This window comes from Zingiber officinale, chromosome 7A (genome assembly GCF_018446385.1).
Source record: "Zingiber officinale cultivar Zhangliang chromosome 7A, Zo_v1.1, whole genome shotgun sequence".
Taxonomy (NCBI): domain Eukaryota; kingdom Viridiplantae; phylum Streptophyta; class Magnoliopsida; order Zingiberales; family Zingiberaceae; genus Zingiber; species Zingiber officinale.
In genome coordinates this window covers 105,896,677-105,915,712 of record NC_055998.1, presented here as the reverse complement: position 1 = coordinate 105,915,712, position 19,036 = coordinate 105,896,677, and the positions used below count along the sequence as shown (strand labels likewise).

The 19,036-nt window shown below is 46.0% G+C and overlaps 1 long non-coding RNA gene across 1 annotated transcript; it reads right to left on the bottom strand.

Annotated features, from left to right (window-relative positions):
• Positions 1–10,737: 10,737 nt before the first annotated feature.
• LOC122000346 lies at positions 10,738–11,315 on the bottom strand. The gene is made up of 3 exons (XR_006117093.1): positions 11,301–11,315; positions 11,100–11,200; positions 10,738–10,843 (listed from the first exon to the last, which is right to left on the bottom strand). It is a non-coding gene; the product is annotated as an uncharacterized LOC122000346 (long non-coding RNA).
• Between the last annotated feature and the right edge of the window lie 7,721 nt (positions 11,316–19,036).

Here is a 19,036-nt window from a genome sequence, read left to right as displayed (position 1 = left end):
TGTATGAGTTTTAGTATTTAATTTGTATACTTTATCAATCAAGGAAAAGTACCACACAAGATAGAATTTTGAAAAATACTAAACTTTCTATTTCCAAATGAACAAGTATATTCGGATTTGTCAAAACATAAAATACAAATTAAGTTTCACCTAAAAGATGACACTACAAATGTATTTTCTAAAATCAAAAGTACATTGTTCCCTAAACAAACTCTAAATATACCTAATATCTCTACTTTTATCTTCTTATCAATTCCTATATAGATGAATCTTTTAGCATCAATTGGTATTGATCCTGTCCGAGCGCTGAGTCGACGGACGCTGGGGACGTGGCACGCTCCGCTGTCTCCGACTAGTGGTGCAACTCTCCGGCGAACCTGCAAAGAAATCGAGCCGGGAGGGGTTTCCCGGCGATGACCCTCCAACGCTCAAGTCAGGCAACGAGAGAGACAGCGTAATGTGGCTACAGTAAAGAGTTGTGCATACCTTCGTCGACGTCTGGGGGTCCTTATATAGGACCCCGGGGAAGCGCGGGCACGCTTCTCGATGCGTGCATGCTTCCCCAAACATACCTTAATAAGCCTGTGTCAGAAAAGTACCTCTGGCTCCATTCCGCAATCGTCCGAGCATATCCCGAATGTGATGGTGGAAGCTTCCACCGTATGATCCTGTGTACGGCTCGGCCGCCAACTCTGCTGCTTGTCGGCGGCAGGTATCTCGAGGATGATGTTATCCTCTGTCTCCTTTGTCCTCTTGCGTTCCCTTTCTGTTCCCGGGCCAAGCGGGTAGGCCGCTCGGCAGGCGTATTACTTCTATCGCCGGTTATAGGTATCGGTCCGACCGGGATAACTCCCGGCCGTATGCTCGGGATGAGATTGCTCCTGCCTCTATTGCCTTGTGCCCCGGCCGAACGGACATCCCGCTCGGCCTTAAAACCTTTTTACCTGAGCATCGGAAACCTGACCCCCAGTCGAGTTGTCTTCATTCGGATCAGGGGATTTACGGCCGGTCAGCCTGCATAGCCCGAACGGTCGGCCCGCTTCGTCCGGTCGGCCAGTCTCAAGGTTGAATCTCTTGACCTTTGACCTCCACGTGCCGTTGACCTTCCGCCAACGAGGATCCCCCGTCCTTATCACCGGATCACATGCCTCCCCTTCAAGTCTAGTCGAAGGAGGCGCTAAGTCCGATTGACTGGACTGCCGGTCGGCCTGAGTTATACCACCCTACCACTCGGGGATGTTCCTCCGAACGGCCTATCGGCCTCTTCTGAGCACTGGCTTTGCCGCCGTGTCGTCGGTCCTCACTGACGCCCTTCGGATCTCCTCGGGCTTCGTGCAAATCTTCTCCATTAAGACCAAGCACGTGCGCTGTGCGCCGTAATGATGCTCATTAAATGCGCCCCTATGACATGGTGCCACGTGGTGCCTCCGCTGACGTCATCGTACGGCTCGGCGATGTGTCCGATGGGACACCGGCGGTTTGAAATGAACGGCCCGATGGGGGCCTCGGTTCCTATGACCTGCATCGGACGGTCGAGGCCGATCGGGCCCGACCTTATAAAGCCGTCACCTTCCTCTCCCGTCACACCTTTGCCTTCGCGTGTTCCGCCGCCTTCCTTTGGTGCTTCAGCGTTCCGGCGACTCCGCCTCACTGTTCTCCGATGATTCCCCGCCGTCTTCCCTCGATCCCCAGCCTCTTTGTAAGGTTCCTCCGTGTTTCCTCTCTGTTTTCTTCGTCTTTTTTGTCGAGTTCTCGTCTTCTGGTCGCTGTCCCTTTCATCTTCTCCTTGCCTTGTGTCATTTCCTATTTTCTTAGCCTTTGCTTTCTTGTTCGATCAGATAATGGCCAGTTCATCCCGACCCGTAGATCCCGCTTTAGGTCCTTGGTATACAACCATGGAATCTCGCTTCGACCGGTGTGACGCCGAGGCTTTGCTTGATGGTTTTGACGTTCCGTCTGACCTCGAACTTATTCTACCCTCACCAACCGCTCGGCCTCACAAACCGCTGAGCGGAGCCATCTATTTTTTCCGCGACCAATTCACTACCGGTCTGCGGTTTCCTCTTCACCCCTTCTTCACCCCTTCTTCGCCGATGTTTGCAACTTCTTTGGTCTTCCGCTCGCCCAACTAGTTTCCAACACTTTCCGCCTTTTGTGTGGAGTGGTTGTACTATTCAAGATACACCGCATCCCTCTCCGACCGAAATTTTTTTACTATTTTTATTATCCCAAGCAGTCCGAGCTGGGTACCTATTTATTCCAGGCTCGGCCCGGTCTAGTCTTCTTTGATAAACTTCCTTCCTCCAATAAACACTGGAAGGAGTATTACTTTTATCTCTGTCTCCCCGAGCGGGCTCCCTTCTGAACCAAATGGCAGGTCGGACCGCCTACCTCTCCCAAGCTAAAAAGATATAAGACCCGACCGGACTACCTCGAGGCTGCGAATCTGCTTGCCGGTCTGAAGCTCGATATCAACAAGCTTCTACCTGAAGGCGTGCTGTATATATTCGGCCTGAGTCTGAGCCACACTCTACTTTCGAGTAGCTTCGGTAAGCATTTCACTTGCACAAATACTTTGAGTGCTAACTGATTTTTCTTTTTCCTTTGCAGCAAATATCGTCATGGAGTCTGTGATGCTCAGGATTTTGAAGAGGAAAGCCGAGGCGCTTGAGGCGGCAGCCGCCAAAGAGATGGAGCGACTGGGCATCACTCCGGTCGGCTCTCACGAGGGTGAGAGCGACACACATGCAGAAGAGTCAGCTGCTCAGGCCTCCCCCATAGAGGTGACGGGAGGCAATACTTCAAACAGGGAGCTAGCCGTGCAAGAGGAAGGCTCCGGTCAGGAAGACGAGCAGCCACTTAGGCAAACGAGGCGCCGGACGGATACACCTTTGTGATAAGCTACTTCTGCTGTTCGCGTATCCGAGCGGGCGGGGTCTGATTCTCGTGGGAAAACTCCAATGGTGGAGGCATTATCCTCCGATCGGACTCCATCTCAACTGAACTTGCCCGCCAACCCTATTGAGGTAGTGCCGGTCAGCGCTCTTCCACCTGCCCCCAGCCGGGTCCAGGGTTCGGTTATTTTGTCCAAATTCTCCGCCCCGGCCTCTGCTCCTTCTGCATCTGCTCACACGTCTCTCGGTCGGAGCCGCACAATCAGGGCCACCCTGCATCTTCCCACCGAAGAACTTTTCCCGAGTCTGATCGACCGACTGCGCCCGAGCATATGATCACCATGAAGGGGCCTCTCGCCGAGATGTGGGCCGATGCTCGGGCCCGAGTCGCGATGATTCCGCTCGGCAAACTGGCCAACAACCATATGCAGCAGGCCACTGGGGTAAGTGTGTTTTCCTCCGAAGTTCTTTACGTCCTCTTTCCGATCGACTATCAATACTCTTGTTTATGTCAGAGATGGGTGGAGGAGATTGTTGTCGCCAATCGGCTGGCCATGGTGGACGAAGAGCTGAAGAGGCTAAAGAGTTCTGGCGGCGCCCCCTCCCAGGGTCCCTCGTATGCCGAGCTGCAGAAAGAGCTCAAAAAGACCCAAGATTTATTGGAGGCGGAGCGAAAGAAGACGGCCGACTAGGCCCATACTCTGGCTGAACACGAAAGACAGGTCAAGACACTTGACCGGGAAATAAGCCTAGCCACCGATCGGAAGAAAACGACCATTGCCGATCTGGAGAAGAAAAACGTCAAGGCGCAGGGCCTGGAACAACGAGTTAAGGAGTTGGTGGAGCAGCTGGATGGCGAGAAGGTGAGCCGCTCGGGTGAAACGATCAAACATAAAGACAAGCTGAAGAACTTGCAGGAGGCTCTTGAAGCCTCCCAAGCTATCTTTAAGGAGTATCAAGAGGCCAAGCCAGGCCGGGTCGCAGCACTGAAGCAATAGCACATCCGCTCGAACAAATTTTCTGAGAATGTCTGCGAGCGGAGGTATACTGCCTTTGAGTTGGCCATTACCGCCACGACTGATTACCTGAAGTCTAAGGGTCAGCTTCCCGACTCCACAACCATCCCGTCTGAAGACTACGTGGCGCTCCTCTCTTCCATCCCGAAGACCGTTTATGATTTCATTGAGTAGTGTTTTTGTAACCCTTCCGATCGGCTCTAAGAGCCTGAATTTTAATGAAGATATGCCGTCTTTTTATTAGCTTACTTTTTTTGTCAATACTTGTGTCTTCCGATCGGAGCGCGAACTACCGCCGTTCGCGTCTCCCCCTCTTTCTTCTCGTTAATCGTTTCTCGTCTTGCTTTGCTTTCCCAAAGAATTTTTCACGAAATATTCCCTGTAACTAGGCCGCTCGCTTGAACACCCCCACTTTTTTAAATGGAATTCCCGCTCGGTGTTCGCGAAGTACCTTTGGTAACTCGGCCGATCGACCTCTCGACTAACAGGTCAACCTTTTTATTATCTTCTTCCGGTCGGGGGGTATATAGTCACCGGTTTGACTCTAGGTTTTAACGTCGGAGCTTGACGATCTTCCGGCCGGGGGTTTATAGTCGCCGGTTCGACTTTAGAGTTTAACGTCGCCGCTTGACGGTCTTCAAGCCGGGGGATTTATAGTCGCCAGTCCGACTCTAAAGTTTAACGTCGCAGCTCGACGGTCTTCAAGCCGGGGGGTTTATAGTCGCCGGTCCGACTCTAGAGTTTAACGTCGCCGCTCGACGGTCTTCAAGTCGGGGGATTTATAGTTGCCGGTCCGACTCTAGAGTTTAACATCGCCGCTCGACGGTCTTCAAGCCGGGGGGTTTATAGTCGTCGGTCCGACTCTAGAGTTTAACGTCACTGCTCGACGGTCTTCAAGCCAGGGGATTTATAGTCGTCGGTCCGACTCTAGAGTTTAACGTCGCCGCTCGACGGTCTTCCGACCGGGGGATTTATAGTCGTCGGTCCGACTCTAGAGTTTAACGTTGCCGTTCGACGGTCTTCAAGCTGGGGGGTTTATAGTCGCCAGTTCGAGTCTAGAGTTTAACGTCGCCGCTCGACGATCTTCAAGCCGGGGGGTTTATAATCGCCGGTTCGACTCTAGAGTTTAACGTCGCCACTCGACGGTCTTCAAGCCGGGGGTTTTATAGTCGCCGGTTCGACTCTAGAGTTTAACGTCGCGGCTCGACGGTCTTCAAGCCGGGGGGTTTATAGTCGCCGGTTCGACTCTAGAGTTTAACGTCGCCGCTCGATGGTTTTCAAGCCGGGGGGTTTATAGTCGCCGGTCCGACTCTAGAGTTTAACGTCGCCGCTCGACGGTTTTCAAGCCGGGGGGTATAGTCATCGGTCCGACTCTAGAGTTTAACGTCGCCGCTCGACGGTCTTCAAGCCGGGGGGTTTATAGTCGCCGGTTCAACTCTAGAATTTAATTTCGCCGCTCGACGGTCTTCAAGCCGGTGGGTTTATAGTCGCCGGTCCGACTCTAGAGTTTAACATCGCCGCTCGACGGTCTTCAATAATGAGCCTATGGCTCGGATAATATACTCCCGGCCGAACGACACAAGGTCTTCGCCATCGAGCCTATGGCTCGGATAATATACTCTCGGCCGAACGGCACGGGGTCTTCGCCATCGAGCCTATGGCTCGGATAATATACTCCCGGTCGAATGGCACGGGGTCTTCGCCATCGAGCCCATGGCTCGGATAATATATTCCTGGCCGAACGGCACTGGGTCTTCGCCATCGAGCCTATGGCTCGGATAATATACGCCCGGCCGAACGACACGGGGTCTTCACCATCCTTTATACAACTATCCGCTGTGCGCACAATGTTCATGCCTTTGCTTTGTTCTTATAACTTTCATTCCTGCAGCCACAAGATACATCCGAACAGAATAATCATGAAAATATATTACATCGGCGCACCTTTCATCCGACCCGATAGGGCTGGAGATGGTTTACGCTCCATGGCCTATCCAGTCGTCGTCCATCCTCATCCTCCAAGTAGTAGGCTCCAGATCGGAGCTTCTCGACGACCTTGAAGGGTCCCGCCCAAGGAGCCTCCAGCTTGCCCACATCACCGACCGACTTCACTTTCTTTCAAACCAAGTCGCCCACCCGGAATGCTTGAGGAATCACGCGGTGGTTGTAGTTCTACTTCATTCTTTGCCTGTAGGCCATCAGCCGGACGGACGCTTTGGCTCGCTCCTCGTCAATCAAGTCCAATTCTATATGCCTCCGCTCGGAATTATCTTCGTCATAGTTCTTTATCCGGACGGACTCCACGCCGACTTCGACTGGGACGACAACCTCGCCTCCATACACCAGGTGGAACGGTGTTACTCCCGTTCCCTCCTTTGGGGTCGTGCGGATGGCCCATAAGACTCCCGGCAGCTTGTCCACCCAACTTCCTCCCATGTGGTTGAGCCGAGCCCAAAGAATTCGGAGTATCTCCCGATTGGCTACTTCGACCTAACCATTGCTTTGGGGGTATGCCACAGACGTGAAGTGCTGCTCAATTCCATATCCCTTGCACCATTTCTCGAGCTGATTTCCAACGAACTGTCGTCCATTATCCGACACGAGCCGACGTGGAATGCCGAACCGACAGATGATGTTTTGCCAGATGAATTTCTTGACCATGTGCTCGGTTATCTTGGCCAATAGTTCAGCCTCCACCCACTTGGAGAAGTAATCTACTGCCACCAATAGAAATTTTCGTTGTCCGGTCGCCATAGGAAAGGGTCCTACGATGTCCATGCCCCACTGGTCGAACGGGCAAGACATTGTGGACGCTTTCATTTCTTCCGTCGGCTTATGTGAGAAGCTGTGGTACTTTTGACAGGAAAGACACGTTGCGACGGTTCGAGCGGTGTCCTCGTGTAGCGTTGGCCAGAAGTATCCAGCCAGTAGGATCTTCCTAGCCAAAGACCGGCCGCCCGGATGACCTCCGCAAGATCCTTGGTGTACCTCCTAGAGAATGTACTCGGCGTCTTCCGAGCTGACACACTTCAGCAGAGGTCGGGAGAACGCCTTTTTGTAAAGTTGATCTCCGATGAGCGTGAACTGGCCGGCTCTCCTCCTCAGTAGCTGAGCTTCATCCCGATCGGATGGTGTGGCCCCTGAGCACAGAAACTCCATAATGGCTGTTCTCCAATCGCTCGGGAATGTGAGGTCTTCCATTTAGTCTATGTGCGCTACCAAGGATACTTGCTCGATTGGTTGTTGGATGACGACCTGCGATATCGAGCTTGTGAGCTTGGCTAATTCATCTGCCGCCTGGTTCTCCGCTCGGGGTATCTTCTGGACCACCACCTCGGTGAAGCTAGTCTTGAGTTTTTCAAAGGCGTCCACGTACAACTTGAGTCTTGCATTGTTTATCTCGAAGGCACCTATGAGTTGTTGAGCGGCTAGTTGGGAATCTGAGTGAATCACCACCCGGCTGGCTCCAACATGCCGTGCGGCCTGCAATCCGGCTATGAGGGCTTCATACTCTGCCTCATTATTTGTTGCCCGATAGTCCAGCCGGACGGACAAATGCATCCTCTCTCCCTGAGGCGAAAGTAGCAGGATCCCAATTCCGCTTCCGAGCCGAGTGGACGATCCGTCCACATATATTTTCCATGTAGCTTCGGGCTCGGGCTTTTGTACCTCGGTCACGAAATCCGCCAATGACTGTGCTTTGATCGCTGAGCGGGGTTGATATTGGATGTCAAATTCGCTTAACTCCGTCGTCCACTTGATGAGCCGTCCGGATGCTTCAGGGTTCAGGAGTACTCTTGCTAGCGGGCTATTCGTCATCACGATAATGGTGTGCGCCAAAAAGTAAGGGCGCAACCTCCGAGCGGCAAGGACCAGGGCGAAAGCCAACTTCTCGAGACCGGTGTAGCGAGACTCAGCATCCTTTAAGATATGGCTCAAAAAGTACACTGGCTGTTCTTCTCCGCTCGACCTTACTAGTGCTGAGCCCACAGCATGCTCAGTTGAAGATAAATAAATGCGGAGCGGCTCACCTACAACTGGTTTCGCCAACACGGGTAAGGAATTCAGATAAGTCTTCAATTCCTCGAATGCCCGATCACACTCCTCGTCCCATTGAAACTTGGTGGCTTTACGGAGAATCTTGAAAAATGGCAAACTCCGGTCGGCGGTCTTAGAGATAAACCTTGACAGCGCCATTATCCGATCGGTGAGACGCTGTACCTCTCGGAGATTTCTAGGAGGCGGCATGTCCTGCAATGCCTTTATCTTGCTGGGGTTCACCTCTATACCCCGCTCGGTCATAATGTAACCCAGGAAGCGCCCTCCTCTTGCTTCGAACAGGCACTTCTGAGGGTTGAGTTTAACGCCATACCTTCTCAATGTTTGGAAGGTCTCCTCCATGTCCGCGTAGAGATCGGCCACCCGGAAGGACTTGATAAGTATGTCGTCCACGTACACTTCCAAGTTGCGTCCGATCTGCTCCCTGAAGACCTTGTTCATCAGACGCTGGTAGGTGGCTCCTGCGTTCTTCAGTCCGAATGACATTACATTGTAGCAGTAGGTGTCGTCCGCTGTGACGAAGTTGACCTTCTCCTGGTCTTCTCGGGCGAGCGGCACTTGATGGTAGCCTTGGTATACATCCAGCATGCATATCAGCTCACACTACAAGAATATATACTTTTAATGACATTTGAAAGTGTCATCATATACTACTTATACCGACACTTTTGATATAGTGACATTAAGTAAAAATGTCCTCTATAGTGATGTCGTCTAAATCATTATGACATTTCCTAGTGTCATTATAGCATAAAAAAAATCACACCACTAATGTCATGAATAATTATTATAATGACAAAAAAGTGTCACTATAAAGTTTGTAATGACACTCATACATGCCTTGTTATTATAATAATGATGATGAATTTATATGCCCTTTAAAATCATTTCTTATGACAACTATAAGTGTTTTGTATTTTATTTGTAGTGACAATAAAAAATGTCACTAATGATAGTTTATAAGGTTAATTTAAAATGCCTCATTATGTAATTTATAGTGACATTTACAAATGTCAATCTATACTGGTCTATAAGAACATTAAAAAAATCATATATCATGAAATACATCGTCTATTTTCAATATTTTCATAATATAATATTCACACATAATAAATTAACATAAATACAAATAAAAATTTTAAACTAGAAATCAAATTGTTAATCAATAATTATCATTAATTTTGCAATCATTAATGTGCTGACAAATTTGTCACCTCAAAAAATATATACACCAACAAATGTATCTAATGTATTTAGTTTATAAAAAACTAAAAAAAATTAAATCTCTTGAAGCAAAACATAACCAAACATCTTCATTCTTCAAGAAAGTGTTGTGGAGCATCTTCATTCTTCAACTATCACATATTCTAGTCACCTACAATAAAAATTCATATATTTGTGTAAATAAAAAAAATAAAGTAGCATAAAATAAAGAGATTAAATTTAATTCAAACTAGTGAATATCATACCAAATGATAAACTGGGAAAGCTCTACATTGTGAAATCATAACATATTGGAAAGAAATATGAAACCAGAAGGGATTGCTAGCTATTGTTCTTGAATGTTAAAGCCTAGCATAAAAATACAACTTTCTATAAATTTATTAACCAAAGAATCTCTCTAGTGTAGTAGAAGTCACACATCCTTTCCTCACTCTTCCATTCATATTAAAAAGAAAAAGAAAAATAAGGAAAACTTTTGAAAAATTGAAGTTCTAAGAAAGTGCCACAAATAAGGTCAAATATACACATAATAGCGATAGAGAAACTAGAAACTAAAGAAAAATAAAAAGACAACACACATCAACAAAACTAAAAATCTAACCTCATGTTTTTCGAAGTTGCAAAGATGAAAAATCTTGCTATTATGCCACAAAACTCAAATGCATCTAGTAGAAGTCTTCTTCGTTAACTATTAACTATCAACTGCAAATATAATTGATATTAGTTTAAAAAGACACCAACATGACGAGCATATACAATAAATAGTAGTTAATTAAAATATTGTATATCATACCAGATGACAAGGCCAAGCTATTAATCCTCCAAGTGCATCCTCAAATCAACCTTTATCCATCACAATTCCAATAAAAAGTTAAAAAAAATGGCTAGTTAAAAAAAACATGAACATATATGCTTCAAAATGCTAAATAGAGGTCGATCAATTCTTTGACATCACCTTAATCATTTTTGAAAAACCAATACAATTCCATCCATTCAATTCATATCAAAAGATCAAAGCATTAGGCAATTTTCTTGTCACTGGTAGTCAGTAGGCAGGTATGTTATCCCACCAATTGTGTAATGCTAGGAAAATCTAAATATAATTATGTATGTGTGCAAAAATGAGGCTAGATAACATGGAGTAGAATGAAGGTATTTGAGAAATACTAGTAAAAAAATTGAACATTATTGGCAAGAAATTGCTCACCTTAAACATGAACAACATAAACTCTTCCTCATTCCATCAAATTGATCTCACTCATTCCAAAGCAAAGTTAGATTAGTCTGCATCAGTTATAGATTCTAGCATCATAAAGCAACTTGGCATATGGTATCATCAACTACCTTCAGGTGAGCAGCAGCCTTGTCCTTGTCTGTAAAGACACCAGTAGACTCCACAACGAAGTCAGCTCCAGTCTCACCCCAAGGAATCTCCTCAGGATTCCTAAACACAACCACAATCTCAGTAAATAACACCAAAAAAAAATTCAGTGACAACAGCTACTTCTTTCAGAATAGACAATAGCATTTTAAACACCTGATGCAGACAGTAACCTCTTTCTCTCCCAAAAGAAGGGTCTTGGAATCCTTCACTTTTATCTCGTGATGCTTCCATTGCCCATGTACAGTATCATATTTAAACATGTATGTCTACAAATGTATCCGAGTTAGAAAGCCAGATCTAAGATACAGCTAAAGAAACATAGTATAAACTAAAAGCATAAAAAATCTAATCCATAGGATCTGCAGTTTGGATCTATATATGTAGCGACCATCCACTTCTAAATAATATATTTTGATGGAAGACAAATGAACAAAGCACAATAAATATACAAATCAGATTAGTAAAGCCAAAAGAAAGCATAAAAAAGTAACCGCATAGGTAGATCGACACGCTAAAGAGTACCATGTAATCGGTGGTAATGAATGGATCATTGACGGCAATGAGTTCCACATCCTCACTCTGGAGCGTGACTCTGGCGACCAATCGCCCAATCCTACCAAAACCTATAGCGAGCCAACAAAACAAAAGATAAACCCAACAGAAACCTAGATCGACAGTAAGTAATTAAAAAGACACTCCTGTGAAACAAAAAAGAAAGCCTACCATTGATGTCGATCTTGATCTTGGCTGCAAAAAGTCATACCAAACAAATGAAAGATGAAACAAAAAAAAGAACAAAAAATAATTAAGGACATTAGAGATGAACAGATATACCCATGGCGGCGAATGGATAAAGATGGGGCGCAACAACGGCAGAGATGGGGCACGATAAAGACGATCGAGGCACAGCGACAGAGACGATCGAGGTGTAGCGGCGGAGACGATTGAGGAGAAGCGGTGGTGGAGATGAGGCACACACGTTTGGTAAAAGTCAAGGCCAGCGGCGGTGGTGGCGGAGACGGGGCACGGGCGTTTGGGAAAAGTTAATCTTATCTAGGTTAAACACTACATGGTATAAGTTAGATTAATATATTTATTATTTATGATGGCATTTATAAAATGTGTAAGAATATCTAATCAAATATTATATTTTTAAAATTAATTAATTTTAATAAATATCGTTATAAAGGATTTATAATGACATTTTATAATAAGTGTCATAAAGAAAATGTCCTAATAGACTTTTTTTTTTGTAGTGTCGCACCTGGCCGTGAAGTCCACCAGCTGATCGATCCGAGGCAGGGGGTAGAAGTCCTTTGGGCATGCCTTGTTCAAGTCCCGGAAGTCGATGCAGACCCTCCACTTGTTGCCCAGCTTGGAGACCAGAACCACATTTGCAAGCCAACTCGGGAATTGTACTTCCCTTATGTGGCTGGCCTCCAGAAGCTTTTCTACCTCCGCCCGGATGATTACATTCTGCTCCGCGCTGAAGTCCCTCTTTCTTTGCTTCACCGGCCGAGCGTCCGGCCGGACATGAAGTTCATGCTGTGCCACGCTTGGCGAGACCCCTGGCAGCTCATGGGTCGACCAAGCAAAGACGTCACAGTTCCGCTGCAAGCATTTGATCAGCTTCTCCTTCTGCTTCTCCTCCAGATCAGATGCTATGAAGGTAGTGGCATTCGGTTGGGAAGAGTCAATCTGCACCTCCTCTTTCTCTTCATAAACCAAAGAAGGAGGTTTCTCGGTTATAGTATTTACCTTTACCCGCGGCACCTTCCGAGCGGACTTGGATTCGGCTCGGACCATCTCCACATAGCATCTCCGAGCCGCTAGCTGATCTCCCCGCACCTCCCCTACGCGATCTTCTACCGGAAACTTGATCTTTTGGCAGAAGGTGGAGACGACCGCCCGGAACTCGTTGAGCGCCGGTCGTCCCAGGATAACGTTGTAAGCCGAAGGAGCATCAACCACAATGAAGCTTGTAGTTCTCGTCCTTCTGAGTGGCTCTTCTCCCAACGAGATAGCCAACCGGACTTGGCCGACCGGCAAGACTTCGTTCCCCGTGAACCAGTAGAGGGGGGTCGTCATTGGTAGTAGTTCAGCTCGGTCGATTTACAATTGGTCAAAGGCCTTCTTGAATATTATATTGACCGAGCTGCCTGTGTCAATGAAAATACGGTGAATAGTATAGTTGGTGATTACCGCTCGAATGATCAGGGTGTCATTGTGGGGGACTTCGACTCCTTCGAGGTCCCTGGGCCCGAAGCTGATCTCGGGTCCGCTCGCCCTCTCCTTGCTGCAGCCGACCGCGTGGATCCTCAGCTGCCGTGCGTGTGCCTTCCTGGCTCTATTAGAATCTCTACCGGTCGGGCCTCCGACGATGATGTTGATCTCTCCCTGAGATGCGTTGCCCCTATTTTCCTCCTCCCGAGCGGAAGGTCGAGGTCATTCGTGTGATGCCCGATGGTGAGCTCTGGGCTGCTGACGATGCTGCCGCTCGGGGGATCTCCTTTATATCCTTTGAACAGGGCTCCATTGTCGGTGTTGCCGGTCTGGTGAAGGCGATCGGCGATGGTAACTTCTTGGCGCGTTATGAGCGATGGGGGGGGGGGGGGGGCTCTGACAGTCGCGGGTGTTGTGAGTAGCCGACTGATGGAGTGAACAAAATATCGGGGTCCATACCTTCCCCCTTGGTTTGGGCCGATCAGCCGTGACTTGTTGGACGGCGTGCGACCGAGTGTTGTGATGAGGACGGGCGGCTTCAGCTCTCGGTCCTCTGGGTGGCTGGTGACTGATGGGCTGCTTCTGCTCGACGGGAGCTGGTTGGTCACTCTGGGCTTCTTTTCTTCTCGCCGCCTGGGCTTCCTCCACATTGATGTATTCGTTGGCTTTATGCAGCATGTGGTCGTAGTCCCGGGGTGGCTTCCGGATGAGCGAGCGGAAGAAGCCACGGTCCACGAGCCCTTGCGTGAACGCGTTCACCATTGTTTATGAGGTGATCGTTGGAATGTCCATGGCCACCTGGTTGAAGCGCTGAATGTACGCTCGGAGCGGCTCCCTCGTACCTTGCTTGATGGCAAACAGGCTGACGCTTGTCTTCTGGTGGTACCTGCTGCTTGCAAAATGATGGAGGAACGCCATTCGGAATTCCTTGAAACTTGTGATGGAGTCGTCCGGCAGTCTTCGAAACCACCGATATGTCGATCCCGAAAGCATGGTGAGGAATACTCGACATTTTACACCATCTGTGTAATGATGCAGAGTGGCGGTACTGTCGAACTTACCCAGGTGGTCGTTGTTGGGACCGAAATGTAGCTAGGAGGGGGGGGGTGAATAGCTCGTCGCATGCTTCGTGGTTGGCGTTGCTTGTTTCTTCAAAGATGTGCAGCGGAAATGTACAAGAAACACAATACAACGCTAACAAATGGATTTTACTTGGTATCCACCTCACAAGAGGTGACTAATCCAAGGATCCACACACTCACGCACCCTCCACTATGAAACACACTCTTCTACAGTAACTACCGAAGGCGGATAAGCCTTTACAAACTCTCAACACAAGAAGAAAGAAAAGTATATGAAATACAAGCAAAAGCTTACAATAAACCGTAACCCTAACTTCTCTTCTTGCTTTTGATCCGCCTCTTGACTTGGAAGAACCTCCAAGAATCTTCAAGAACTGGCGATCTGAACTTGAGAGAGAGCTGTGGAGTTGCTGGTGAAGATCGGAGATGAATCGTAGAAGTGATGCAGAAGGAAACGAACTCCTGCGTCTTAAATCGATGCTAACGGTCGGATCCCGATCGATTAGATTGCTCCCAATCGATCGGGGAGGATTTGGATCAATCCACGGATCGATCCAGAGCGCCTCTGTGCTCTAAGAATTTGCCTGGATCGATCAGCTGATCGATCCAGTGCTTACCGCGACAAGACGCACCTTCCCAATCGATCCACTGATCGATTGGGACCTCTGGATCGATCAGCTGATCGATCCAGAGGCGTTCTGTGCGCTCGCGACTTCCTCCCAATCGATCCACCGATCGATTGGGACGAAGGCTTCTCGCGGGGACACCCCAATCGATCGACCGATCGATTGGACTCCAGCTAATCGATCAGCTGATCGATCCAGCTGCTGGTTTTTGCCCAAAACCAAGTCCCAAAGCCCCCAAACCAACATCCGGTCAATCCATGACCTGTTGGTTCATCATGCCTAGCATCCGGTCACCCTTGACCTGCTAGGACTCCCTCACCAAGTGTCCGGTAAATCCCTTTGACCCAGTTGGACTTTTCCTCATCGTGCCAAGTGTCCGGTCACTCTTTGACCTACTTGGACTTTTCTTCATCATGCTAAGTATCCGGTCAATCCCTTTGACCTACTTGGACTTCCCAACACCAGATGTCCGATCAGTCTTGATCCATCTGGATTTTCCCCGTGCCTGGCTTCACTTACCAGGACTTCCAACTGCCTAGCTTAACTCACTAGGACTTTCACCTAGCTTCACTCACTAGGATTTTCCTCTGCCCGGCTTCACTCACCAGGACTTCCACCTGGCTTCACTCACCAGGATTTTCCTTTTGCCTGGCTTCACTCACCAGGACTTCCACCTGGCTTCACTCACCAGGATTTTCATTCTGCCTAGCTTCACTCACTAGGACTTCTCTTCTGCCTGGCTTCACTCACCAGGTCTTTCACCTAGCTTCACTCACTAGGATTTTCCTTTCTGCCTAACATCCTAGTTAGGACTTCCCAGTCAAGTATCCAGTCACCCTTGACCTACTTGACTCTTCTTCAACCAACCTGATCAGACCCTGATCAGAGGGGAATTGCACCAAACAATCTCCCCAAATGCACACCTGCATTGTCAAACATCGAAACTCAAACCAAGACTCAATCTTGGTCAACCAGGTCAGCCTTGATCTGAGGGATATTGCACCAACAATCTCCCCCTTTTTGATGTTTGACAATACCACATTTAAGTTAGGCTAATCCCATAGCCTCAACCCCCTTCATAAGTTAAACCCTAGGTAATGAAGACATAAGTTAAACCCTTCATTCTCCTCCTAAGAGGGCAAACTCCCTCTAGGTAATGAAGTCCTAATTTAAACCCTTCATTCTCCCCCTATTGACACACATCAACAACTGCCCTATCATTGGGCACACATCAACAAATTCACTTGTTGAAAATTCTCCCCTTTGAGACTCTCCCCCTGAAGAGGTGCTCATCGTTGTTCACAACTTCACTCGTTGTGATCAACACGATAATGAAAGTCTCATACCCTTCATTATCCTTAACCCTACATTCTCCCATTAATGTAGTCAAATGCCCATCTCCGAGCATTTTTAACTTAACCCACTTGAACAATGAGGATATCCACTCCCCACTAAAGTTCAAATGCTCAACCTTGAGCATGTTCTGAAAAGAAGGTTAACCACCTTCCAAGGTTCATGAAAAAGTAGTTTTCATGTCTTTAAAGAGTCCCTCCCCCTAAAGACATGGTGGTAACTTCTGTCATTACACCAACAATGACTTGGAATCCCTAAGCCTTTAGGAAACCCTAAATTTAGAAGTTTAGAGGTTCAGATGTTCAAAATTTGAATCAAACCTCAATCTAAACTTCAATTTAATCTCCCTCAACCAATCCATCCTTGTTTTCAACATGAAAACATCCTTATTATGTATATAAATGTATTTTTAAGGGTTTGGAATGGTTACCTAGACTAACCATGGTTCAAAAATGCTGAAATTAGGCTTTACCAGCCAAAATCAGCATCTTGGATCGATTGGAGTTGGGTTCCAATCGATCGAACCATTCTGAATCGATCCACTGATCGATTCAGGAGGGCTTGATCGATCGGTGGATCGATCCACACGGCTTTTGTTCGCGAGAAGCCTGTTCTCAATCGATCGCTCGATCGATTGAGATCCTTCAATCGATCGGACGATTGATTGAGGTATGATAGTTGCTGAAATTTCATTTCAGTCAACTTCAGAAACTCCTAGAAAATTCTACAAAATTCCAAAAATCATGAAAATTTGTGTAGACATTATTTAGGGTATACTTTATCATGGAAAAATAGTTTTCTATGAAAATACAACATGTTTTCAAAGATGGACACAAACTCGAAAACTTGCAAAAGTTTTAGTATTTTCTTCAAGTTTATGTCTAACTATTCATTGATGATTACTATCAAAAGATAACCTTCACCAAGGTTTTAAAAAAAACATTTAAAAACATTTTCAAAACCAATATCCCACCATGTTCCTTGGGCTTAATGCACATGACTTGTACATTAGCTTTCCCAATGATGGGAAAACACATAACTATGTGTTTTGATGAACTTAAAACTCAAGGAAATGCACTAAATCAACATGTTGAGTTTTGTTCATCATTCGAACATCTCACTTGTATCTATTGTGCACAAAACACATACAAGTCATCCTATAGGTCTTTGTGAGATGTAAAATTTTGATTTTGCCCTAATCTAGGGATCATGCATATCTATTTAGGCATTTCGTAGATATTGAACATCCACCTAGGATGTCACTTGTTGATACACTTGTACCACTTGTTAGTGAACTTGTATCACTTATTACAAAGACCCCACTTGTTGATACAAGTTGATAAATGTCATTTGTCCTTAATTTTAAGGAATTAAAAATAATGCATGATATGTTATGGCATACATCAAAATGAAATAGCTTTCAAAAGAAAGATTCCTATAACTACATGATGTATGAATGCATGACATGATATTTTTGTATTTTCATAATAAGTCATGAATGCAAGATACAAATAAATAAGTATGATGTCATGGCATATCATAGGCAAACAATCATGGCAAGGTTTAGCATAAATAAAATACCTAGATTACCTATCTAAGTGTCCTTAAACCTTAGCTAAAATAAAGATTGAACCTAGATTGCCCTTTAAATGCTCCAAGAAAATGCCAAACCCTAAATTGGCATTTCTAGTTCTCTTGATTAACTTATGCCAATTGAAATTAATCTTATTCCTCAAATGTTGGCATATTTCATTCTTTCACAAGAGTAACACTAAGAAAATACCAAAATCCCAACTTGGTATTTCTTAGATTTTCCCAAATTGTGCCATTTTAAAATAAAATCAATACTTCTCAAATTTGGCACATTTTACTCTTCCAAAGAGTAAATGATAAATTCATTTCATTTTCAAAGGTTAATAATAACCTTGAAAATGCTCCTTGAGTGTCAATTTCTTTAAAGTTGGGTTAACTACCCTTCTTCTTAGAGTTGACACTTTCTAACCCATCTATGGGGTAGAGAAAATGCTCCTAGGAACCCAAAACCTATTGGTGCTCCGTGGATGCTCTAGGTATTCACTAGGGATAACTTCCCTAGATACCTTCCTAGTGACCTTGTTTGACTTCTTAGAAGCCTTGGTCACATTTTCTAGGTCAACCCTAGGGATTTCTTCCCTTATGACCTTTTTAGTGACTTTGTTAGACTTCTTAGAAGTCTTAGTCACTTTAGTTGCAAAAATACTCCTAGGGATAACTTCCCTTATACTTTTGACTTGACCCTTAGACCTAGGGTTGGTTCCATAGCTATATGGAACCCTATGGTAAGAGATTTCATCTTTCTTAGCCTTAGGTTTGTATCCCAAACCTCTATGACCATTGGATGACCCTTGTTGTACTCCTAGACCTAGGTTTTGCTCATTTTAGGGTCTTTTCTAGTTTGTCAAGTCTTGACCTCAAGACTTGATTTTCCATCACTAAGTTCTTAGTTTTTGGTTTTCTATTAAGTCCATGAGCATTTTTGTTTCTAGGCTTGTGGCTAAAATCCTTAGTATTCTTGCCTAGATTTTTATCTACATTCCTAGCCCTAGGTGTAGTGATTTTAGCATGTAGAGCCATATGATTTTTATTAATGTCTCCATGCTTCCTATTCTTATGGTAAATAGCATTAAAATGATATAAATTAGAACTAGCATGTTTTTTTACCATGATTTAAAGGAGTAGGCTCAATAAATGTTACCTTCCTTTTTACCTTGGAGGCTCCCCCTTGAGTTGAGCTTCCTCCTTGAGCCTTGACCACTTTCTTCCCTTTGGAACATTGACTTCGATAATGTCCCTTTTGATTGCAAGAGAAACACACAATGTGCTCCTTGCTCTTCTTTGTTCTGGGAGTGGTCTCCTTGCCCTTTTGTGCCACTTGGCCCTTCTTCTTGGCCAATTTAGGGCATTTGCTCTTGTAATGCCCATGTTCCCTACATTCAAAGCATATGATATGATTTTTATTATTAATTGAACTATTTATACCTTCTTGTGTAGGGATGACACTTTCTCCTTTGGATCCGGAGGTAGAAGCTTCCTCTTGATCCGCAAATGATTTTCCTCCCATTGATTTAGCTTGACTTGTGGAGGTGGAAACTTCTTCCTCCACTTCTTCTCTTGACCCAGATGTAGAAGCTTCTCC